Source organism: Mauremys reevesii, linkage group 15 (genome assembly GCF_016161935.1).
Source record: "Mauremys reevesii isolate NIE-2019 linkage group 15, ASM1616193v1, whole genome shotgun sequence".
Classification (NCBI taxonomy): domain Eukaryota; kingdom Metazoa; phylum Chordata; order Testudines; family Geoemydidae; genus Mauremys; species Mauremys reevesii.
The window spans coordinates 25,190,580-25,216,453 of NC_052637.1; the positions used below are offsets into that span (position 1 = coordinate 25,190,580).

Consider the following 25,874-nt stretch of genomic DNA (forward strand, 5'->3'; position numbering starts at 1 on the left):
AGGAGATATCCTGGCGTCGTTGAAGCCAATGAGAGCTTTATGGATTTCACCTTGTTTGTACAGAGTCTAGTATATTGAGGCCTCTATCTCAATTGTTGCCTCTAGCCACTAGCATAATATAAATAATATGAACCGTGCCAGAGTCTAGCCATCTCCGAGCAATGGAATAGGTCACCTTTCACTTCCAGGTCATAGGTTTTAATGCAGAGCAGGCTGCTATTTACCAAAAGTTACTGTCTGATGGCTGGTGGCAGCCAGCATGAAATGAACTTGTCTCAGTCTAGTAACTAGGGAAAAGCAAAGCACAGTTAGTATCCCTCTTGGAGGTTTCAGTAAAGAAGCCAAGGATCTGAACAGAGAATGATCTAACTTCTCAACCAGAGGTGATTCATCTAGGTCAGAGCTGAGACAGTCAAGGGCAGCCCGAGGGAAGCTTGCACTGCTTCTGCTCATGCTGTAACTGTCTTCAGGACAGCAGAGGACTTCCGATTATGTCTACTGTGCCAGAAACACCCCACGACAGCAAGTCTCAGAGCCCTGGCCCACTGGCTCAGGCTCGAGCTATGGGGCAAAAAAAATAGCACATGAATCAGATGAGAGTGGCGTGATGGCACTGAGGTGAGGTCTTAGTCTTCTGGAAGACTTGGGGAGCACAATGTCATCAGGTAAGTTCATAAGGGAGTCTCTTCCGCATGCAGGTTTAGAAATCCCCCAGCTCTCCCTGAACCTCCCTGCTCTCCTCCATAAAGGTTTCATTATTCAGTTACCGGCATGCTTCTTTTAAGGACTCTGAGGGAGAAGGTCTCCAAATGGGATCCAGCAGCCATTTTCAGTGCTATTCACATAACCTCACAATCCCTCGGGCTGTCAGTAACTCTGGCACTCCAAACTGACCGAGAGGGACGGTGACCTTATGGCTAAGGAACTGAACCCAAGTCAGTTGACTCAGGTTCTGAGACTCACTGCTGGGGGTGTGTGTGTGTGTGTGTGTGTGTGTGTGTGTGTGTGTCTTTTTTTTGGTAGTGTAGCCATACCTCAAGGCGGTCGAGCCAGTACTAAGACAGAACAAGAGCTACTTGGTGCCTAAGCCAAATATTCACAGGGGTCTGGTCCAAGCATGCAGGACACCCTGATCTCAGCAAGAAAGTGGCATGACATATGGGACATAGGTGTACCACACAGATGCACTGGGCGGCTGCTTGCCTGTAGTATTATCCCACATGCTCCTGTTACTCTGGTATCCATCACCACTCTTTTTCTAGATCTGGATCCCAGGCTGTGTGTTACAGATTAAGCGCATGCAGCATTTCAGAGAAGGAAAGGAAAGCTATTTCTTATTAGAGGGATAGTTTGCTGCGTGCCTTGAAAATAGGGGTCTGCATTTTGAGCTAATAGTAAAAAGAAGAAGTGCCCCTGCAGTTGTTTCAAACAAAGCCCAGTCTTGGCAGTACATGGCTACTGATGTAATGAGACAGATTTTCTCCATCAGGGAAATACTGAAAGGCAGAGACACTCTTGCCCGGAGCTGCCAATTAAGTTATGCCAGAAGCAGGAAGGTGGTGTCCTGGATAGAACGGAGGCCCTTTGACAGCTATGCAATTCACTAATCTCTCTCTCTCCCCCCACCTCCTCTAATGGGTCAGCTGGCTTTTTGTGTGCTACCCTATAACTATTTCTTAATATCAGTCCCACGTACTTCCTTTATGAGAGCTGGGAGACTTGATGGGATCAGTGGGAAAGAAACAGTTCCACATTAGAAATAAGGGAGTTTAGGGGTGAAATCCTGGCTCCATTGAAGGCAATGGATTATTGCCATTCACTTCAGTGGGGTCAGACTTTCACTCTAGAGTTCTGAGGTGAAGCAAAGTGGATCCTCAGCTGGTGTAAATATCCATTGAAGTCAATAGAACTAGGAAGATTTACCCCAGATGAGGGTCCATCCCACTGTGCTTTTCTGACAGTTTTTTTTTTTTAAATCTAATCTAGGACCCTGATCCTAAAAATCCTCAGTTATTTGAGCAAGGTGCTACTCAAGCAATAGCTTCACTGAAGTCAACGGAATCACTCCTGTGAGTAAGGGATTGCAGGCGCCAGCCTCTTAATTTAAAAAAGTATTTTTCTGAGCTTGAAAATAATTTTGCTGCTCTTTATTTCTCTCCTCATGCTGTTCCCCATTAGTTCAGAAATAAAGGATTATGAAATTGAGATGACAGAGTTATTTACATGAAAGGGAGGCCTCCCACAGCCTTTCAAAAGTTTCCTGTTTGAATGATTTGTGTGTGTCCCTTATTTTGGGTCTGTCACACATCACACTGGTGCTGTAGCCAGAAGAGGTAAGGGCCTACGCATTACATTGAACATCCTGAGATTTTGGTGGCAGGCCTGGAAAAAAAAAAATCCCACAAAAGCCTGAGTATCAAGCCAAAAAAAACCCAACAACAAACAAACTAGTTTAAGCAGGTTTTCCCCAAATCCTGCAGGGGGTAAAGTCCAGGTGCTTCTGCTACTTTGGGATCCCTTAGTGGAATATGCCCTACATAAGTACGGGGCTAGAGCAGCCATACCAGTAGGAACCCAGTGGCAGGATCTACTGCCTCAAGTGGCTACAGTTATACCAAGTGCCCCAGTGATAGAGCTCATGATAGCTCCTCTCAATTGATTAAACTCTTCCTGTTGTTATGCATACTTCCAGCTTTTCATGTTCTCCGTATGTATAAATATCTCCTGTCTGTGTGTTCCATTCTATGCATCCAAAGAAGTGAGCTGTAGCTTATGCTGAAATAAATTTGCTAGTCTCTAAGGTGCCACAAGTACTCCTGTTCTTTTTGCAGATACAGACTAACACGGCTGCTACTCTGAAACCAGTGATAGAGCTGTCACTACCAAAGGACTTGAACGCTGTGACAACCTCACTGGGACACTATCACCAGACATAGCGGCTCACTTCAAAGTGTTCTTTAATTAAAAAAAGCTTCCAACCACAACAGCCTTTTCATATATACCAGTTTCAAGCCACACTGAAGTTGCTTAAACATTTTGGCTTAGGCCTTCACCTTTTCCATTTAACGGGGGCTTTAGTAAGTGCATTCCAATAGGATGAAGTGTGCCTGCTTATCCCCAATCCTGGACTCTTTAGTTGGCTCTAACTATGCCTGATTTACAGTCTCCCTTTATAGTCCCTCTTTGTTCACCATCTGGTGAAAGGATCCTGCAGTGGAGGATCGTTCTCTGGGGACTCCTCCTTTGCAACAAGGCAATGCACAAGCGTTAACGACACAGCCGCTCCAGACTGTCTGATCCTTTCTCTGATAAAAGCCATAAAGCAGCCCAGCTCATTCTATGGGAAGGTGCTGAGGGGCACTGAGCGAAGCCGCATCAAGTGTCAGAGGAGTGGGTCTTGCTTTTGCAGAGTGTCGCCGCATGATATCTCCTGCTCCTCTCCAAACCAACGAGAGACTTGCAAGGCCTTTAGCTTTTATGGAGTATCCAGTAGTTTTAGCATCTGGCAGGTAGCTCAGAACCTGTGCAATGACTAAGCCCACCTGCCCCCTACCCCGAGTTAGGGCGATAGGGAAAATTAAAATACTCAGCTCACCCACCAAGTTTGGAGGTGTGATCAGCAAGCTGTGAAAATACACCTGGGTTTCAGTGCTTGGTGAGGGTCCTGTACCTCCCACGTTGCAAGCGATGTGCTTTGATGGGCATTGCTGATGTTCTCTGACTGGAGCAGAGTTGGCCTCCAACCTGCACTATATTTTGTTCCTCCCTGTCTATCGTCACAGCACCCAGCTTTTGGGATAGCAGGGCTGATGGCAGCACTTTCTGGGGCTCACCAATGCTTCTTGCACTGGCCAGAAGGAGTCACTAGAGAACAACGGGAAGAACTCCCCGATGCCCACCTGGGGCTACTCACAAGCTCAGCCACTGATGGCCCAGAGATGGGGAATGCCAACTGCCACCAGCAGGAGACACTCCAAGAGTGCTACTAGAGATTTTTTTATTTTAGCCAGGGGAAAGCATGAACACAGTCCCCCACTACCACAAATTATGCAGTCGACTTTCTCACATTTGGGGAAATCGCAGGGGTCAGCACATCTGCAGTGCAATGGATGAGCCTCACCCTGGGAAAACCACCTTTGTGATCATGGTATCTCCCCTGCCAGGCAAGTTGTCAGTCTACTTTCCCACCTGAATTGGTGCTGTATGTTCAGGGCCGCCCTTGGCCGCCCCAAATGATGCCCGCCCCGCGCCCGAGAGCAGCGGGGCAGCGACCTGGCGGCATGAGCGCGGGTCCGGTCGGCGCGCTGCGGCTGGCGGCTCTCCCCGCGGCGCGCGCGGCTGCGCCCCGGTTCGCTGATCCGCGGGTTGCTTGCGCTGCGCCGCTCGCGAGGGACAGCGAGCCAGCCGACCAGCAGCCCCGGACCAGCCGTCATGCCGCGGCAGGTCCGTCGGCGGTCGGGTCTCCCCTCCCTCCAGGCATGATGCCGGCGGCAGGTCCCGCCCCCAGCCCCGCCCCCCCCGGAAAAGGGCGCGCAGGGGCGGTGCTGCCGCTGGGGGCTAGAGAGCGCCCCTGTGTATGTTGCAACTTCATGTTCCACCCCCTCAGATCACACAGCACTTCCAGGAAGGACTGAATCCAAAACACTAAGACACAGCACTGAAATGCAAAAGGACTAGCACTCTGGATAAGGTCCAACACGCTACAAAACTAGCCTTTCCCATGGTATTTTGGCATTTCCTCTTCTAGAGGCAGCCATATCACATAGAGGAATCACCAAATTGAGAAACAGAAGGAGCTGGTTGGGAAATTTTCAATGAAATGATTTTTTCCAACAGTAAATTCTGATTTGTTAAAACCAAAACTTTTCACAGAAACATATCTGATCTGATGACACTTTTGTCAGTTTCTTAGGTCCTGGTCCAGAAAGAGATCTTGAGAGACCAGCCCAAGAAAAGCCACTGGCGTAGGGCCCACTGACTACTTAGAGCAGGGATTTGAACCAGGATCTCCCACATGCCAGCTGAGTGCCCCAAACCACTGGACTATTCTAGCTGGAGTCTCACTTGGGTTTTTCCTGAACAATTTCAGAAGGGCCAAATGCCATCCCAATATGAAATCTTGTGAGTTTTCCTGAGACCGAATTCTTGTTTTCCCCCGTCAGCCCTAACAACAAGAGTATTAGGTCAATGAACCAGAGTATTTTGGTAAATTTCTGGATTTCTAGCACTCTCTGCTTCTTCTCCAACTAGAAATCTCCCCAGAAGAGCATAGATCAGTGTGTGTCTGTTCACTGCTGGAAGCTGACAGCAAAAAACAGGGCATCAAAATAATGCTGAGAAAACGTAGTACAGAGAGGAAGGATGGTTGTGTGGCTAAGACACTGGACCAGGCCTCAGGAAATCTTGGTCCAGCTCCCAGCTCTGTCCCAGACTCCCTGTGGGAGCTAGGGTAAGACCATTAGAGTGTGTCTACACTGCAAAGAAAAACCTGCAGCAAAGCATCTCAGAGCCTGTGTCAATTGACTTGGGTTCCCAGGGATCATGCTGTAGGGCTAAAAAATAGCCTAGATGGTCAGGCTCCGGCTGGAGCCCAGGCACTGAGACAGTGGCTGGTTTTCAGAGCCAGGGCTGCAGCCTGAGCATGAATGCCTGCACTGCTGTTTTTAGCCCTGCAACCTCAGCCTGAATCAATTGACCCCAGCTCTGAGACTTGCTGCGAGTCTTTTATTGCAGTGTAGATGTACCCCTAATCTCTGTGCCTCAGTTCCCCCATCTATAAAATGGCAACTATACAAAGCTTTCACTGTTTAAAGCTGAGCACCTCATGTCCAGGACTGTCTCCTATTACGTGTTTGTACAGGGCCAGCATAACGCTGACAGACCCCAGTTATCGGCGGGCTGGATCGAACCTGGGACCTCTGGATCTTAGTGTTTGAGCCTCTACCACGTGAGCTAAAAGCCAACTGTTAGCTAAGGCTGTAGATCAGCCTCATTTTTCTCTCTCTCCAAGTGGTCTCGGTGCTACTAAATGGGACACAATACACCAGCACAACAGGACAATGATCTCAGTGGAAGCCCTTAAGTGCTACTGAAATAAAAATAGAGCAGCTCTTCTAAACTGCAAAGCATTATAATTCAGCTTGGATGTAGTCTACAGTTCTGGATGGGTCTCATTTTCTCCTGACCTTGTTGTGCTTCCCAGTTTACATCCACTTCCCTTTTCAGGGGGTAATACTCCCTAGAACTCTTAGATTTGGACTAACATGAAGCCTCTAATCTAAGAACAGAAGTTTGCCTTAGGAGCTGACTTGCACAAGTAGCCGACAAACCCTCCAGAGCTCTCAGCCTGTAAATGTAATGTCCTTTCTTCTGGATGGATCATAATCAGTGAGGTAACAGTTTAAACAGTTCTGGAGCAGGGTTTTGAAGTTGCGCTTCTCTCTGCTGGGAACAGGAGCCAAGATCCCAGTACAGAATCAGATAATTCATCATAGCATGGATGTCTTAAGATTTATTAGAAATTTTTTGATAGCCCAGGAAAACTGCTTCCAGAAGTTGTCCAGTATAACAGAACAACAAGACAGCCCTTCAGATGAAATGACACTAGCCAAATCCCTTATGTTGACTCGCAGCCAAGAAAGGGTACAGACAGACTCACTCAGCAGCTGCCCTGATTTAATGGAGCATCCAAAACTTTTAAGGAGAGTCAGGTATTCAGCTATTCCAAGGCACGGCTATAAAACTGATGAACTGAGAGCAATGTCTCAGAGAAAGAGGGGAAAAACAGCAGCCTTCCTTTAGCTGTTTGTTGGTGATTTATGCTATAGCCTACCTTGCATTAACTCTGCAAAGCCTTTCAGGAGAAAAATACTACACGCCATAAAATGCTCTTGTATTGAAACAGTTGCAGATCCCTGCTTGAAGGACAAACGGCTGTGCAGTTTTGTAGGGCTCTGACACAATAGCAAAGGGTTGAGGGTTATGTCCCCACCGATGAGGAGTTTTGGATTGAGGCAACAGTGAGGTACATAACTGCTGGATTTATTGCTTTTGTCTGTATAAAGCAGGTATCCACACCGCACTGACTAAATTCCCAAAGTCTTGTGATGGCCTGAGCTGTGTGCACTGTAAAACATGGGGTGTATTCTGAGGGAAGTCTCTCTTTTTGATGTTCCAATGTCCTGGTCAAATATCTTGAATGGAGCTCCAGCCCATAAGCCCTATGGTGGTTGGAACTCTAAAAACATTAGAGGGAAAACCAATTTTCCACAGGAAAAAAAATATGAACATTTTTTTATTATGTTTATGTAGAAGTGCTGGCTTTCCATAGAATACTTTGATTTTTCCATTTAAAAACCCTAAATAACCCAACACTGAAATATTTCAGCCAAAAAGCAGTAATATTTTGATTTGGATAGTCTGCCATGGTGCCTCACAGGACTTGTAGTAATGTTTCCTCATGTCCCCATTCTCTTTAAATGGGCCAGGCTCCCCAGGGGAACTACATCTTTCATGATGCACTGTAGCCAGGCACTCCCATGATGCAACCACCTCCCCTAAATGTCAGGGAAGACAAGAGGGCATTATAAGAGATGTAATCCAAATCTAGAGCCAGCCTACAGAGGAAAACGGAAGCATGAGACACATGATCAACTACTCTGGGGAGGCACTGTCACAGTATTTTCTAATCAATATATGTACTTAGTTCTTCAGCCAAAAAAAGAGTTAAGTTTTCAACTTTGAAAAAAAAAGTCAAAATCTTCTATGGGGGGGGAAAAAAAGCCCATTTTCCAACCAGCTCTAATTGATATATTAGTCACTCTGATGTACCGTGAGGCTCTATTTTGTTGTAGGACCAAACATGGGACAGATGAGCCTTTTAAGTGGTAAGGTCTAGACACACTGCTCATCTGGGTTAGGCTGGCCAGCCTGGGAAAAGCTCCAGGGCACTACTTGCTAGTCGTATTTGTCCGCTGATGCATGACGCTACCCAGCCCAATTACTTGTGGTTGAACTAAAGCACGTCTTTTAGAAAAGACATTCAAGTCTCAATTTAAAGATTCAGAATGATGAATTTATGCCTCCCTTTGGAAAGCGGATTCGATGGTTAATTATCTCCACTGTAAGGGAGTTGTGTCTTATTTCCATTTTAAAATGTTTCTAATTTTAAACTTCCAACCAAAATGGCTCTTCTTCCATTTAGCAAAAATGGAAGAAATCTTCTCCCAGCATATGAGCTTACAGACCGCGATCAAGTTGCTTCGGAACCTCCTCTTCAATAAGCTAAATGGATTGAGCTCCTAAAGTCAGTCATGCTAAGGCCTTTTTTCCCAGACCTTGACCTGCCCCATTACAGCTCAGATATCCCTTAGCACATATCCAAGAAACAAAAGTATACGTAGCTTCAATCATTGCCTCATTTGTCATTTCATAAACATCAAGCCTGCATACTTAGCCAACCAATATAGTACGCTGCAATGCCGCCAACAGTAAAAAGCCTAAGTGTAAGAAATGTGACATGTCAGGAGAAAGGAAGCATGTGCTCCAAAGTACCTTGAAGGTTTTCATGAGTAGCCAACTATACATGTTTCCTGACGCCAGCTGTCCATTGACTCGGGAACATTTGGCTCCCTCCATCTGCTCTGAAAACTAAGGAGTCTGTTCTCTGCCTCATTTCCGTGCGATGTCCATGAGCATCGGGCATGCTGATTTAGATCATTTTGGTCGTCCTTGAGAGAGTCCATCCAATAGAAGACACTTCACTAGACAAATGGCTTATTCTCCTGCTCCCTGGGAGAGGGTCAAAGAGTGGCTGCACCAATGAAGCCCTCTCTGGGCCACATTGACAGCCAGAACTTCCCAATAAAGACGTGCTGAGCGGAAAGTCCAAGGAATGCTGTTCTCTCTCATTTGAGATGACGTCCCTTTTGCAACCAGACACAGTCCAAAGAAAATACATTCAAGGCAATACGCTTAGAAGTTACAAGCCCTGAAAAATTAAGGTCTAACAGAGACGGGTGATCCAATGTTGTTCAAAAGGCAGCCTACCTGTCACCGCACTCACCCCAGGTTTTCCCGAATAAAATATTACCCGCTTCCTTCAGGGCCGGGCACTGTTGTTTTTGCTAATGCAATGCACAGCAGCATGAAATGGGCTGTTCCTCCATCTTACATTTGTTCAGTCTAGACCAAAGCAAATTTATCTTCCTGCTCACATGGCAGCCCTGTGTAAAGCACATCTTGGCATATGGTGGCCGGCTACCTCCCAGAGCTCTGCACATCTCAGAGACTGGACTTTGCTCTCTAGCAGCAGCCACAAATAAAGATCCCAAGGACTCAGATAAACAAGGAACCTAAAAAACACACAATGAAGAGTTTTGAGAGTGAATTTAGGGCTCATGTTATCAAGGGATTAATAATACGGTAGCCAGGCCCAGTGCAGGCAACACTGTACAATACATACTCACACAGCTCTGCCAAAGCACCTCAGCAGTGAGCTGCTGTATCAGTTCTGGTTTCCCCCACCGTTTTAATGGTGCACCTCATTCCTGATTGGCAGCCCTCCCTGCTATTCCAGGCATGGGCTCCGCCAGACCCCAGGAGCTAGGGCTTTAAGAAAATTACACAATTTCATGAAACTTGCAATAAAATAAGAAATGGCAATGCTGCTTTGATAGATATTGAGTCTTTGCTTGGTGCCAGAGATGTTGAAATGACTGAGGTTTCTTGAATGACTGACTAGAGGTTCCATGGATCCCCATATTTAGCACAAGCAATGGTAGACTAACTTATTCTCATTACAATCTCTCAACTGAGCACAACAATGCAGTTGCCACAACAATCTACTGTTCAGCTCACATGAATCAGCATTTTCCTGTACTGTTCTCTTGACAATGCGATATCTGGCTTGGGCAACACATCTCTGACTAACGCAAGGTAACTGGCAATGCCTCTTACTGAGGTCCTCTAATGGAAGCTGGGTCACATTAATTACATTGCACTGACTCAACTTAGCATACTAGGAGAAAATGCAGATGTTATTAATTCTCCTTTCTGCACAAGCATAAGCCGGGTTCTGAATGAGTTTCCCCTGCCATCTGGGAGAGAGACCTCAGGAGCAGACCATATTTGCACAGACACACCTACTTTACCGAAGTGATTGGCAGACCTGCTTTGCCAAAGTGATCAGTTATGGCTGTTTTTGGGTTAAAATTCACTTTAGTCTTGGACACGTAGGGATAACAGCACTTCATAACCCCTGTGTGACTAAAGGGAGTTCTGTTCTGTAATGTTACGCAGAACCCCTAGATGTTGAACCCAGCCCTTGTTGCTCCCAACACCACTTGGTGGAGGGGATACATAAGCACCAAATTCAGAAGTATGAATATAGAAAATGCTGCAAAAAGTATAGTTTGCATTTACAGATCACCCTTCAACCCAAAGAATCTCCTCCCCTTTTAAAAGATAACTACAAGATTCAGTTCACCTATTGTGGAATGGCAGTCAACACCTGAGCACAAAGGGAGAGAGAATGCATTACCCAACAGAAACTGCAGAGGGGATTTCAATGGATGGCATTGAATTGCCCCAGTTGGAATGTGGCCAGAATACCAGGAACAACATACACACACCCCCTTACTCTTAGAATCACCCTGGGCTCTTTAATAATCCATAAAATGTTTTCAACCCCACACTAGCATGGCAGCCCATAACACCTCACTGGGTCATTGGCTCAGGGGAAAGAGCCCATCTACTAGCTCATTGACAAAAACTGAATGAAGATGGTTGCATGCAGATTAACAATACTCATTTCACTGATCAGCAATGGTGTTTCCAGTGTCCATCGTATATGGTACAAAAGCATTTTCTACTGTATGGCATAGTACCTTAATAGCACCAAACATGGAAGTGAGGCCATGCCTACACCACAAACAGTTGACACAAGTTAGGTCAGTGTAAAGAAACTGCAGTTAGTATATCACTTGTGCACATGCATGCTTGCACCAGCGCTGCATGTACTGACCAGGAATGCTTGTGTCAATCCAGAGTGCAGGGCACCATGAGTAGGTATCCCAGTGTGCCATGTACCATCCTATGCTGCAATGCCTTCTGGGGAATTTTTGCAGTGTGCTGTGGGGCACACACGTCATGCAGGGAGCAAGGGGTCAAGTTGAAATATTTCAGTTTTGGGGTGGGGGTTTTTGGGCGGGAGGGGGGACAAAAATAAAGTTTTCCATGGAAATATGATGTTGAGTCAAAAAACCAAGTTCCCAAAAGGGGTGGGGGGAAGGGTGGATGAAAGTTTTCAATCAGCCTTGGGGGGGGGGGGGGAAATCTAGCTCTTTGTGGCTTTTCATGTGTTTGAGGTTATTGGATGTGCTTCATAATGCTTCAATGTGTATTAGGTTAGAGACCATCAAGAAGATTAGCCTCAAAATATAGGTTTAGTTAAATGATTTTACAAAACTTTATATGAAAGAAAGTGTCTGATGATTATTTATATTACTGTTACAACAAGTGATTTTCTCTTTAAGGGGAAATTTAGCCTTCTCCAGAAGCAATGGAAATCCACATACTGAGTAGAAATTAAAGTGAAACTGACTATCAACAGAAAATGAAACTGAGCAATCTAGTTTCACTGACTGTTGAATGAAGATGGTAAAGAAACGTCATGAAAAGTAAATTAGATATCCGAACTATGATTTTTTGTCTGTGTCCCTTTAAAAGCTAAACTTTACATTTTACTTCCAAATTTTAAGTGAAGAACAAGTGCATTTGGAGTGACTTTTAATAAGACTGATTTTTTTGGATGAAAATATTTTATAAGACCGACAAATAAACCCAAATCAATGAATAGGTTTGTTACCAGACAATACTGAAAAAGGAGCTCACAGCAGTTCAGTGCAGCAGGCAATAGAAACTATTTTTATTTTAGCACTTTGGAAAAACAAACTCTATAAAATAATATTTGGAATACCACTGAGTGTTAAGGGAAAAATAGAACCTGCACAGAGCTGCTATGGAGGATGTGGGAACCTTGCTGTGAAACTGAAAACTGCAGCTAATCCTTTCTCCCCAGGATTGCCCTGGGTGAGAATGGGACAGCTACTGGAAAAAAACTGGTCAGAGAAAATCCAGGTTTCCTGTTTTCAATCCTTCAGCTTTTGTTTCAGAGGCTGCTGGTTTATTTAATTAATAAGTTGCTCTCTCCCAAGTCTGTGGTTCTGATTCCACTCTTGATTACCTTGTTCTAGTGTAAACAGAGAGAAATTCCATTGCAATCATTGAGATTAAATTGGTGTAAAACTATCCTGAGATTAGTGTCAAGGCCTGTGTTTTTGTAGTGATGGGACCAAGCTGCAGAATCTGGATCTAGATTTCAAGCATTCCAGAACTTGGGGACATATGGATCTAGACTATATTACGAAGATAAGAGGCCATTGCGAATTTGGGATTCCAATCTAGGTTTGGATTTCAAACTACCCAATGTTTAGGGGTGTCAGGTTGATCTACTTCAGAGAGTTATACACTTTAGAAGAATTTTGTACATTCAGCCTATTTATTCAATACCGAAATAGAAAGGGTACTTGCATTCTTATTTATTTCCTGAAGAGTCAGCACAGACGACCGTAGCTTGTTGGTTGTTTATTGGAACGCCACTACTATAGGGCTCAAACCTTTCAAGGCGCTGAGCACTGGAGTCCTGGTGCAGTAAAGCACTTGAGCATAATACCCTGGTGCTCAGAATCTTGCAGGATCAAGCAGACAGTGAATTGAATAAGATTGTACTTTAGTCTTACTGAATCCCAAACGTTTCAAAAACAACTAAGTGATTTGAGTGCAAGTCCCACTGGTTTTCCATGGACCTTACGCACTTTTGAAAATTTTACCCCAAACTAATTTCTACAGAACCTAATCTGTGATGATAAATAATAAACCACTTATTTTCATAGCAGTTACAAGCAAGTAAAGACAGTCCTTTATTGGAGGAATGCAAGATTAATGTCTAAACTTTTCCAGGGATTGGTTTCTTCTTCTAAACTGCCGAGTTACACCAATCAATACCAACTGAAAATTGTTACTGACTGATGGCTTATGGGGCAATTGTGGAAATTGATCAAATTCCAGCTAAGCATTTGTTCACTAAAAAAAATTTTAAAAAAAATCAATTTATTGCTATTATGGACTTGCATTCTTGTTGATCGTCTCAGAGGCTAAAAAAAAAAATACATGGATATGGAGACTCTTCCACATCTGTATGGCCACCTACCTATCGCATGCGTAAAGCGGCCACCACCACAGTACAAACTTGAGAATCACATTGTTTTGGTTGCAAAGAGCCCTGCTTTCCACCCAACCAAGACACAGCCAACCTTGACTTTAAGAGGCATTATTCATTTTAATCTCAGGATTGCCACTGCTGGCATACAGAAAAAGTTGGGGGGAGGGATGACATCAGGGATACTCTTGAGCTCATAAAACTGGACAGTTAACAATGTGTACCGAGCACCTTGACAGATTTCCCAGGAGAACTACCTCAAAAAAGGGATGATCCTGGGAAAGCCTGGAAAAGGTGGCAACCCTATTTAATATCCATGATGCTGGGTCATCATTCATCAAGACTGGGGAAGGCTTGCAGAAAATGATGGCTATTGCAATATGCTGTGTCAGACGTATGCTGATCCTGATCATTATTGGTTAGGCGTTCCATAGCTGAAGATTCTCTGCTGAGGACTCTGCACTTACGCCCAGATGTCTCACCTTAGGTTCTATGAATCTCAGCAGGCCCAGTTCATGCAATTGCCTTGGTAGCTCATACGTGAAGACATGGCCTTTGCAGAAGCTAAGTCAGACCATTAAGGAGTTTAAAGAAAGATCAGGGACTCTGAAGCAGATTTTAGCAATTCATTCTGAGAATACGTTACAGCATACATAGGGCTTTGGAGCATTCCTTGAGTTCAAAGTGTCTTTCCACCAGTAGACTATGGATCATGGCCTTAAGGCAATTCTTCAGAACTCAATGTGCTGAGCTCTTTTGAAAATATGGCCATTAAATTTAGGTGCCTAAATGGGAGCAGAGTTCTTCTGGGGGAAATTTATATATATCAGACTCCATTTGAGGGTGCTGAGCCCTTTCAAACATTCCAGCCTAAATGTGCTTAATTCCTACTTTAGGGAATGACTTGGCAAACAGCTTTTCACAAGTGATGGCAAAACTAGTTGAAAACTGAGAGGCCAGGGAGAGATTTATCATGAAACATCCCCCGGGGCCAGGATGGTTAAGATAAATATTTGGCTCAATCTCTCTAAGACTCTATGCAATAAAGAATTCCCACTGCAGACTATAAACCTGGTCGCCTCTCACATCAGTTGTACAGCAGCATAAGCACATCATCTTCTGTGGAGTTCCTCCTGATTTGCATTAGTGTAAGGAAGAGAAGAAGCAAGCCCTGACCATTCGAAGAACAGATTCTAGCCCTATAGCACAAGTGATTACTTCATTTGAACAAGACTTCACATGGGCAAAATGTTATGGGTCAATCCTTGGCCCTATTCAATTAAATGGGAGTTCTGCCATTAATTTCAGAAGGCTTGGGATTTTACCCTCTTTTCTCACCTGATTTCTTAAAACAATTAACTGAGATGTGGAAATGAATGCCCCTTTAACATACCTTTAACAGTTATTGAATAAATAATAATCCAATAAAATGAGTGTGATACAAAGTCTCCTTTAATGTTGTGCTCACTAGATTTTTCACCCTTGCCTTTCAGGCCTCAGGATCAGTAGTGCAAGGTTTCTTTTATCCATCAATTTATAGTTAAATAATTCATAAAACTGTCTTATTAAATGGGTGTTTATTTGGGCACATAAGTTGAAAGATAACCTTCATGTTCAATTCCCTTTGCGATAATCAGCTAATTGGGTATCAGCAGAGGCACAGCCTTTTCAGTGTGTTGCTTGCTGGTTTTGGATCCTCTTCTAACAATACCTTCACATGGCAACAGCACAGATGCACTCAAACCCATAAGCAACTGTGCCCAAACTAGGCCCATCCATAAAGAAGACGAGAGAGACAGTGAAAGAGACCATGAGACCACTGTTAATCCTTAGTAGTGTCTTCAAGCTGGTGCCAGGAATATGCTGGAAAGATCCTACTGCATCACCATGTAATAACCACTAAAAAACCAGTTTCCTTTGGACTTTAAATGCACACCATCGTCACTCAGGACATCACAAGAGCAGCAGAGATAGAACTCAGCTACTCCTGCTGCAAAGGTTCTGACCACTTGCACTAAATAGGGTTGCCAGGTGCCCAGTTTTCAACTGGAATGCCCAGTTGAAAAGGGACCTTGACAGCTCTGGTCGGCACTGCTGACCAGGCTGTTAGAAGTCCGGTTGGCAGCACAGGCAGGATCCCTACCCGGCTCCACACGACTCCCAGGAAGCTGCCAGCATCTCCCTCTAGCTCCTAGGCGGAAGGATAGGCATGGTGGCTCTGCGCGCTGCCCCCGCCCCCAGCGCCAGTTCAGCTGCTCCAATTGGCCTGGAACCATGGCCAATAGGAGCTGAGGGGGCAGTGCCTGAAGGCACAAGAAGCGTGGAGAGCCACGAGGTCGAGCCTCCACTTAGGAGCTGTAGAGAGATGCTGGCAGCTTCCCAGGAGCTGCCTGAGGTAAGTGCCACCCAGAGCCTGCACACACCTCCCACACTTCAACCCCCTGCCCCAGCCCCACCCCAGAGCCTCCACCACCAGCTGGAGCCCTCACCCCCTCCTGCACCCAACTCCCTGCCCAGAGCCTGCTCCTGCACCCCAAACCCCTCATCTCCAGCCCCACAGAGCCTGTACCTACAGGCAGAGCCTTCACCGCCACTCCCCACTGCAGCCTAACCCCCTGCCCTGTGAAAATGAGTGAGGGTGGAGGATAGCAAGAGGGACATCAACATAGGACCAATCACATCAGCCACACTATCAGAGGCTTGTTCACCTGCATTTACCAATGTGATATATGCCATCATGTGCCAGCAATGCCCCCCTGCCATTTACATTGGCCAAACCGGACAGTCTCTACACAAAAGAGTAAATGGACACAAATCAGACATCAAGAATTATAACATTCAAAAAACCAGACGGAGAACACTTCAACCACCCTGGTCACTCAATTACAGACCTCAAAGTCACAATACTCCAACAAAAAAACTTCAAAAACAGACTCCAATGAGAAACTGCAGAACTGGAATTAATTTGCAAACTGGACACCATTAAATTAGGCTTGAATAAAGACTGAGAGTGGATGGGTCATTACACAAAGTAAAAACTATTTCCCCATCCAAATTTCCCCCTACTGTTACTCACACCTTCTTGTCAACAGTTGGAAATGGGTCATCCTGATTATCACTACAAAAGTTTTTTTCCTCCTGCTGATAATAGCTCACCTTAATTGATCACTTTCGTTATAGTTAGTATGGCACACCCATTTTTTCATGTTCTGTGTGTGTGTGTGTGTATATATATATATATATATATATATATATATATATATATATATATATCTTCCTACTGTATTTTCCACTGCATGCATCCAATGAAGTGGGTTTTAGCCCACAGAAGCTTATGCTCAAATAAATGTATTAGTCTCTAAAGGTGCCACAAGTACTCCTCGTTCTTGAGACTATATGTTTGGGCCAAATGAATCCAAAATGTAATATGGATTTTGGAAAAAAAAAAGTGTGTGGGGGGAGGGACAGGGAAAATTGTGAGCCAATCCTGAAGTGTTCCTTTTAAGGGTCAAATCCTGCATTCCTTGCATATATAAAATGCCCATTGACTTGGATGGGGGTTGCAGATGCAATTTCTCAACTAAGCAGGTGCATGTTTCTGACATGTTCCACAAGACAAGACCTGACAATTTAGCACATGGGAGAGATTTACCTATTCCTGACACTGTCAGATCTTTGGCAGCTGCTGGAAGTGGCTGTGGAGTGAATGAACGGAAGCACTTTTGTGTAACACCATCTCTCAAGGTTGTCAAATTCACTTTTAATGGAGATTCATTAAAATAATATTGTATGTAAAAATGTCAATCATTTTTAAATGCTTCCTTATTGCCAAATGGGGAGAGCTGGTCAAAAAAAATGGAGTGAAACTTTTCACAGTAGGCAAGCATGGTTTCATCTGAACCAGAAGGTTTCATGGACATGTCTGGTTCAATGAGGTTTCCATCAGGAACGTTTCTCAGCTCCAGAATGGAATTTCCCAGAGGCCACCCCACAAAAGTGTCAAAAGCCCACTGAATAGGGCATCAGACACATAGGTGCAAGTCTCTACTCCATGTTAGGGACACACTGATCCTATAGGTTAGCAAATATAAGTGCAATGAGGTTCATATACTCAGATTCTCCCATCCCTGTTCACACTGAGTAGCATTTTAAAAGTAGTTCGGTTGATTTCAGTAGGACAGTTTGTGGAATAGTGTACTAATTAATGTGAAGAGGTGTACCAAGAATCTGGCCCAGAGCTGCTATTCCTGCATATTTATAAAAACTCGGTATCCTTGGACAATAGACTGGGGGCTTGATGCTGATCTCAGTCATACCAGAGTTACAGCAGTGCAGTTGCATTGACTCCAGTAGGGATACTTCTTATTTGCACCAGTGTCAGTGAAAGGAAAGATCAGGCCCACTATGTGCTACTAAATCTGACCTCTAACTTTCATTTAAATATATTTGGAGGTGTCGGTTGTAACTCAATAGTTAAGGCTGACTTTCCTTTTGCACGTAAAGCAGGAATTCAAACTCTTCATGTATGAAAGTATCCTCCACAAACTTACAGCCTATGCTCATCAAGTACAGACTGGATTTTCTGAGAACTTACAAGCAAGCCATTAGTTTGAGTTAAAATGAACTAAAACTGGGTCCTTCAAGGAATATAGCATCTGTGCCAGTTTTTTTCCTTTGCCCTAAATGATCTTAAAAATGAAATGACAGATTCTTCAAAACTTTCCATATAATTAAAATTAATTGGAATCTTAAGCACAGGCTATATTTAAAGAAATTAGGTTGCAATTAATAAGTTAGCTCAGTGGTTGTAGTATTGTATTTAGTTAGAATTATAAGCTACAAAGCCGGTCTGGTCAACAGTTCAAATAACTTAAGAGGTAACAACCAAACACCAGCCTCTCTCTACAGCTAATTTCCATACAATAATTCTATTGACTGAATGAGCGAGACTGGACATGTGTGGAGAACACTCATTTGGCAGATTACTTGGCAATACCATCACTGCTCTGTAAAGGTTCCATGCTGACAGGTTAGATTGAATATCAATGCTTGACAGACTCCCTGTGGTACTATTGCTTTAGCTTCATAGATTCCAAGGCCAGAATGGACCATTGTGTGCCTCTAGTAGAACACAGGCCAGACAACTCCTCCAAAATATTTCCTAGAGCAGATCTTTTAGAAACTGATCCACTTTTGATTTTAAAATTCCCAGCGATGGCGAGAATCCATGCAACCCTTGGCAAGTTGTTCCAGTGGTTAATTACTCACTGTTAAAAATTTACCACTTATTGCCAGTCTGAATTTGTCTAGCAACAACTTTGAGCCACTGGATCAAGTTATACCAGTCTCTGCCAGACTGAAGAGTCCTTTATCAAATATTTGTTTCCCATGTAGGTACTTGTAGACGAACTAAATCTTGTGACTTGATTAGAGTCTAACAAAGAAGTCTATCGCTATAAGTATATTTTTCTAATCCTTTAAATCAATCATTCTCATGGCTCTTCTATGAACCTCTCCAATTTATCTATATCCTTCTTAAATTGTTCACACCAGAACTGGACAGAGTATTCCAGCAGTCGCACCAGTGACAAAATACAAAGGTAAAATAACCTCTCTGCTCCTACTTTAAATTCTCCTGTTTAAGCATCCAAGGATTGCATTAGCTCTTTTTGCATCACCACCACAATGCGGCACAGGTTCAGCTGATTAGCCACCATAACCCCCAAGTCTTTTTCAGAATCATTGTTTCCCCACCAACCTATAAGCATGACCTATGTTCTTTGTTTTAGCCATGTTAAAATGCATATTGTTTGCTTGCACCCAGCTTACAGAACAATCTATCGCTGGATTATCCATTTTATCCTTTAAATATTGGCACAACACTAGCTTTCTGGAACTTCCCTGGTGTTCCCAATAAACACTAATGGTCCAGCAATTTCCTCAGCCAGCTCTTTTAAAACTCTTGGATGCAAGTTATCTGGACCTGCTGATTTAAGAATGTCTAATTTTAGGAGCTGCTGTTTAACATTCTCCTAAGATACTAATGGAATGGACAGAAGTTATATGATACAACTACGTCTTTCCCCTCCAAATATAGGATTTTCATTGAACATTGTCTTTTCTGCATTATTGATAATGCTACCATTTCTATCTAATAATTGAGGTATGCATATGTATAATTAAAAACACTCCAACAACCTTAACTCTGCCCTGTAGTGACACCATGAGGGGTGAAAAAATATGTACCTAAATTTTAACTTTTTTTTTTTTAATCTGGAACCACTAACAATAAAATGCCTTAGTCACGATCATAAAGGTATTGCAGGGTATCAATACAGGACAGAGGTAAGGTTGTTCATTCCCACATGTGGATTGTTTAGAAATTAAGCCCCCTCATTTCACTAACTGCAGTAGATACTCTCATACCCTTTCTGAATATCTGGGCTCACAAAAACATATGAATCAACTTCATCAGTATCTGCGGAAGAGGTCATCTTGTTTCTACCAAAGCCCTGTGCAGATGGGCAACCAAAATGCTCTTATGCTAGATGTTTGATTTTGTAACAAATCACTGACCACAGAATGCCACCCTTAATTAGAAACATTATGAACTTCAATATTCCCTCACATGAATTTTACATCAGTATCAACTCATGTCCTTCCAGAGTCACTTATGACTTATAGCAGTGAAAATGAAAGAATATCGAAAGCATCCAAGCCAGCTGCACAAGTTAACTCTTCAGTGCCACAACTAGAATGGCACACTATACCTAGCAAATTGCTTAGGGTATATTCTAAAAAAAGATATGAGGGGTTCACCTTTTTTACCAGTAAGCTATTGCCAGTCCCAATGATATCCCCATTCCAGGTACAGGGAATACCTGCTCAAACCAGGCAGCAAAGGAACCCTCAGAGAACATTATGCTGATACCTATACTTGCTCTGTATGCTATCACCTAAATCAGAGGCAAACCAGAAGCAGCAGGAAGAGCATCTCAGCCCTGCCCTGTGACGTCACCCTCTCAGCACACAGCCCAGCACTGGGAGGTCAGTGCTGTGCTGCGCTGTGCGGGAGAAGAAGCCCTCGCACTGTCCTAGTCTTCAGTGGTCACATTAGGAGCAGAGCAGCTGGGTACAGTCTCATGGCCACTTGGGCCCATAGGGGAAGTGAAAGAGGAAACAAAAACGGAATCAAGAGGCAGCATGCGCAGAAAAGGAGAGGAATCCAGATCAGAACCTATGAACAGATACAGCATGTGCCCATTCCCGGGCTGATATGCAATAACTGATATGTAACTGACATGGGATTCTCAGTGACAGACAAAGATATCTGTTGGTTCATAAACAAGGGAACTAGGTTAGGGAAATTCTCAAGTCAGCAAAGTCATGAAGGTTCATCCCACTGTTGAGTTCCATGGACCTAGTAATGGGATCCATTCAGAGACAGGGAATGATGGGCTCAGAGATGACTGCTAGGATGTGACAACTCAGAACTCCCAGATCTTAACACCACTAACCTCCAAAAATTACAGAGCAAACCACCTCCCTCAAAACAGAATATACTAAACAGGCAAGGGGAAAAAAAATAGTGGGTGCCCAGCATTCACCAGCCACCCACCAACCAGCTGTTTGGTGGCAGGCCAGATGTGCTGAGGGAAGAGGTGCAGCAGGGACTGGAAGAGGTGGAGTGAGTTTGGGAGAGGGAGCAGAGCACCCACCCAGAAAAATGAAAGTTAGCACCTGTGCATAAAAAGGAAACAAACCAATGCCCAGGAAACAGACTCAGCAGTGAAGGCCCACCAGATCACTACAGGTCCTTAATCAAAACCTTCTTGTTACCAGAACCACTGCCAACAGTGAGATCTGGAAAAATTAGAACCATGCAGTATCTAGAATTAGTGATCACAGTCTAGAAGAAAAAGGAGACAAACTACCATGGAAACCTAGAGGTGAATGATTGTGCTGCTAAGGCAACAGAGGAGATATAGAAAACTAGAGACATTTTCTGCTCCCTTCTGCAAGATACCAGAGATTGTGGAAGTGACTTCCTCACAGCTGTTAACAAAAGGCTTTCCAGCAAAAAGTGAGGCCATATTTTACTCCCTAACTCTTGGAGAAAGAAAAGGGAAGAGTAGGGATAGCTGCATTCACTTACAGAACATCCCACAAGGAGCTTACAATCTAATTACACAAGACAGAACAGGCTGGAGAAAGGAGATATTATCACCATTGTATGGCTAGGGAACCGACTTACCCAAGGTCACAAAAGAAATCTGTGTGGCTGAACCCAGAGTCCCAGGCCTGTGCCTCAGCAACAAATTCAGCCATTCCATCTATATGAGGAAGAGTTCCATTCCAGCTTTCAGTGACACAACCTTTACAGGTGCCTTAAATTATAAATGTTAATAACCTAACTTCTGCTTTGCTGTCTCAGGCTTATAATTGGCAAATGCCTCATGTCAATCCCAATTTCAGATGTGTCCAGGCATCTGTTAATGGTTTTCCTGAGGTTACCTGTACAGATAGATCTTTTGAAAGTAATCTAAAGCACATGTGGTTTTAAGCAAGATGTTAATTAGAAACATTTATAGTGCCAAATGTATGATTAATGCACAGGGTTTAATTGAAATGAACCAGCATTCTTGAAATCTGCTTTCCTTTCCTGATGGAAGAGTTTGGGGAGTGGTAAAGATTTAAAAATAATAATAATAATAATAATGAAAAGAAGCCAGATACACAGCAATTGTAAGTCAACAGAGGCAATTTACACTAGCTTAAGATCGGGTCCAGAGGCTGTGGGCTATAATAAAAAAAATATTGTAACATTGACCTACCATGTTTCCTTATTAACAAACAAAGCTGCAAGGGATTTTGAAAAGATGATTAAAGGTGCTCAGCATTGTTGTTATTAATTTGTCTTATTTGTAATGCCATTTTAATTTGCCTAGTAGTAATTCACTGAGAAAACTCATTGGCTCTCAGTTCACTACACTATTATCTTTCCTCTCCCCACCCCCATTATAATGGAGAACTTGGCATGTGTTTTTAAACCTTGGGAGATTGGGACAGGTGGCAAAAATGGAATGTGATCACTGCAAAACAGATAGAACCAAAGAAATATTGAGGAAGGGGGGGGGGGGAGAGGGTCATCATCTTGACTTTTAGATACCTTTGTTTGTATTAGGATCTTTACATCTTTCATTGTAAAACTGCTCTTGAGATCTATACCCAGGATTTTTCCAAAAACAACTAAGAAAATTCTTCAGGTCAGTTCTGGGGACAGATTTGTCTTGACAATGAATGGTGGGAATCCACATCTTGGAGGTGCAGATCAAATATGTTTTGAGTTTTGCTGTACATGGAGCTTGTTTCATTTCTGATAAAGTGTCCCAAGACATATTCTTGTCAGTGATCTATGGAGTGTTTCTCAGGCGCAGTATATACATCCACCAGCACATCCTTTGTCCAGGCTGCTTTTGTTTTAACCCTTTAGAGTCCAAGAATATATTGCAACTGGGCTTTGTGGGAAAAGTAGTATATGATAATGTAATTAAAGGCTGGATCATAATACATACACACATCAGGATTGAATTAAAGTTGCACAGGAAGCCTTAATCCTAACATTTTAGTACTTCCCTAGAAGCCTTTATAGTCTTTGGGTAGGGTTTTTTGTTGTTGTTTTTTTTTAAATGTAAAAATAGGTGGGGCTGGTAGCACCTCCTACTGTTAAGGTTGCTCAACACTTCCCACAATAAGACCCTGTTCTCAGTTGCCGACAACTGTCAGACTTTCATCATTTGGGCTGAAGTTTTACGTGCCAGACGTCTGACTTAGGAGGAGGTTTTTTTGTTGGAAGATTTCAGTCCAAACAGTTCAACCATGCTGGAGAACGAGGGTAGAGGAAAAACTAGGTTGTTTTGCCCATGTTAAGAGATTTCTAGAGACCTTTTCTTTGAGAAGCTCTAGTGCTCCCATGCTTTAGAGCAGGGGCTTGAAATGTGGCAGGTGGCCTTCGTCAGGCTGTTCTTCTGTGCTCTCAGTGAGGCAAGGGTCCAACAGAAGTTACAGTATGTGAACACAAGTACCGATTGCATCATAATGCACATGCACAAGACGGCAGAATTAAGACTGCACAGGCAATTTGAAGTCTGGCCTTGCTTAACATTTTGAGTGCTTGGTTTCACAACCTTAACAGTGTTAACAGATTGCGTAACAGGTGGTGGTAAGCTGTACCACTTCAGGAGCAGCTCTGGAAAGAGATTATGATTTAGACCAGTGGTTCCCAACCAGGGGTACATGTACCCCATGGAAGACCTCTGTGTACACCCAAGGGTACATCAACTCATCTAGATATTTGCCTAGTTTTACAACAGGCTACCTAAAAAGCACTAGCAAAGTCAGAACAAAAAATTCATACAGACAAAATGAGAAAGCAAGCAATGCTGTGACACTTCTGTCTTTTTAGGTCTCATTTTGTAAGGAAATGAGGTGAAACTTGGGGGTACATAAGACAAAACCAACTCCTGAAAGGGGTACAGTAGTCGGGAAAGGTCAAGAAGCACTGATTTAGAGAGTTTCAATTCCTCCTTTGCTTCCCAACTTATGCCTGGGAGGACAAGTATGGCACTCCTCACCGTAACATTATTGGTGCTTCCCACTCATGAGGCAAGGGAGCATTATTGCTATTTTACCTAGGTGAAAACTGAGGCAAGGGGAGGTCTAGGGCTTGATTTAGGGAAGCATTGAGTACCCACAACTCCCAGCTGCTCAATGCGAATTGCAAGTGTTTGGCACTTCTGCACACAGGTCTAGCTCACTCATCCCAGTCCACACAGGAGGTCTGTAGCAGCTGAGTCTCTTTCTTGTCTATTTGCCACAAGGTCATCCTTCTTCCTCTTTTCAAGGAGACTTACACTGAGCTCCCCATCACAATCCCAGGTTCTCAGGAAAGTGCTCCACCACCAGGCTTTATACTTGGAAATTTTACCTCATCACACCCCTCCTGGGCTTCCTTATTCCGAGGGCTGTCCCCAGGAGCGGGGAGCTCCCTGATAAATACCATAGGTGCTCTTCAAAGGCCTCGGTGGGAAAACCCACTCACCACAGCTCCACTCCAGACTTGTAATTCATAAAGTAAAAGTTTGTTAACCATGTAGGAACTAATTTAGATTCCATCCTAGCACCTTCTACAGCATCCCAGAACAACCCACCTCCAGCAGCTTGCTGCAACTCTCCCCTCCAGCAGTCCTCACCCAACTGCTGGCAATTGGGCAGATATTCCATGGTGGCTCCTACTAACCAAATGGGCCTTTATAGATCCCTCCAATGTTAAATCCCTGTCTTACGTCCAGCCACAAGTTTTACTGCCCACAACCCCATATGTAAAGCAACATTAACTAAACACATTACTTAGCATTCTCTGCAAACCATACAAGCCTTCCCAGCTTTTTACGTTCAGTCTCTACCAGCCTGGTTTAGAACCACAGACTTAAGTGTTCTTCACATTATCAGTCTCCTGGACATGTAGTCACTACAGATTCATAATAGTAAAAGCTTGCCAGCCCTAAAAAAAAAAAAAAAAAAAAAGAGAGTGACTCACCCGCTGGTGCTCCTCCTTATGGCTGGGCATCACATAGCTGGCTCTTCTTCTTGAGTGCCCCCTGCCAACAGCTGGTCCAACCTGGCAGCAAGCCATTTCTTCTCATGATGCAGCCCTCCACCCAGGTCACATTCAGTCACATGCCTTCTGGGATACAAGAGAGTCCCACAGAACAATAGTTCAATGACCTCACTCCAGGTCTTCAGCCCAGTTCAGGGTTCAATGGTCACTACACCCCTTACATCAGAGGGCTTTTAAGCCACCATCCTCAGTAGCCAGTAGGGAAACCCAGGCTCTCTCTCTCTGCTCTCAGTTCCAGTCCAGGGACCCTCTAACAAATAGCTACAGTCTGCTCCTCAAACTCCTTATTGCCTCCTTGGACCACTTCCTACCACAGCTTCTCTCTCACCTCCTTTCCCCAGCCTCTTTCTTGAGTCACTCCCCTCTGACTCTCCACCACTTCCCAGGCTCTGCAAAGTTCTTTCCAACATCTATACCAAGGTAACACCTCCCAGGGCTTTCCTCCTCTCTGCCTCTCCCAGAGCTCTCTTTGTTTCCTCCTATAACTTGGCCCTTGGGCTGCCTCCATGGGGTCTAGTTCTTTTGTCCAGACTTACCACAGGAGCTCACTCCACCCCCTAGCTTCCCAGTATCTCTCTCTCCACCCTTTACCAGCACTCCCTGCTGGAGAGAGGATACTAACACCTACTCTGAGCTTCCCTTCTACTACCCAGATTACCTCCCTTCATTGGTCACTTGGCTCCCCCCCAACTGGGCCTAATCCTAAATTGGGCCTGGCTCAGCCTCCAGGTGCAACTGGATGCACTAATTGCTATCTGGCTCCCGTTAACTCTGCCAGTGTAGGGTGAACACTGCCGAAAAGAACCACTGAATCTTTTATCCTCCCAAACTTTTGGGGCTTGAACACTGCTGAAAAGAACCATTGAATCTTTTATCGTCCCAAATGTTCTGGGCTTTCTAATAATAAGGTGGCAT

At 44.0% G+C, this 25,874-nt stretch overlaps 1 long non-coding RNA gene and 1 other non-coding gene across 3 annotated transcripts; both read right to left on the bottom strand.

Annotated features, from left to right (window-relative positions):
- Positions 1 to 4,007: 4,007 nt before the first annotated feature.
- LOC120384102 lies at positions 4,008 to 4,171 on the bottom strand. Its single transcript, XR_005588637.1, has one exon. It is a non-coding gene; the product is annotated as a U1 spliceosomal RNA (small nuclear RNA).
- Positions 4,172 to 6,519: 2,348 nt separating this feature from the next.
- LOC120383788 lies at positions 6,520 to 25,577 on the bottom strand. 2 transcript variants are annotated; one of them, XR_005588529.1, is made up of 3 exons: positions 25,496 to 25,577; positions 24,879 to 25,025; positions 6,520 to 9,353 (listed from the first exon to the last, which is right to left on the bottom strand). It is a non-coding gene; the product is annotated as an uncharacterized LOC120383788 (long non-coding RNA). The 2 variants fall into 2 exon arrangements; XR_005588528.1 differs by lacking the exon at positions 6,520 to 9,353 and adding an exon at positions 23,728 to 24,397.
- Positions 25,578 to 25,874: the final 297 nt, after the last annotated feature.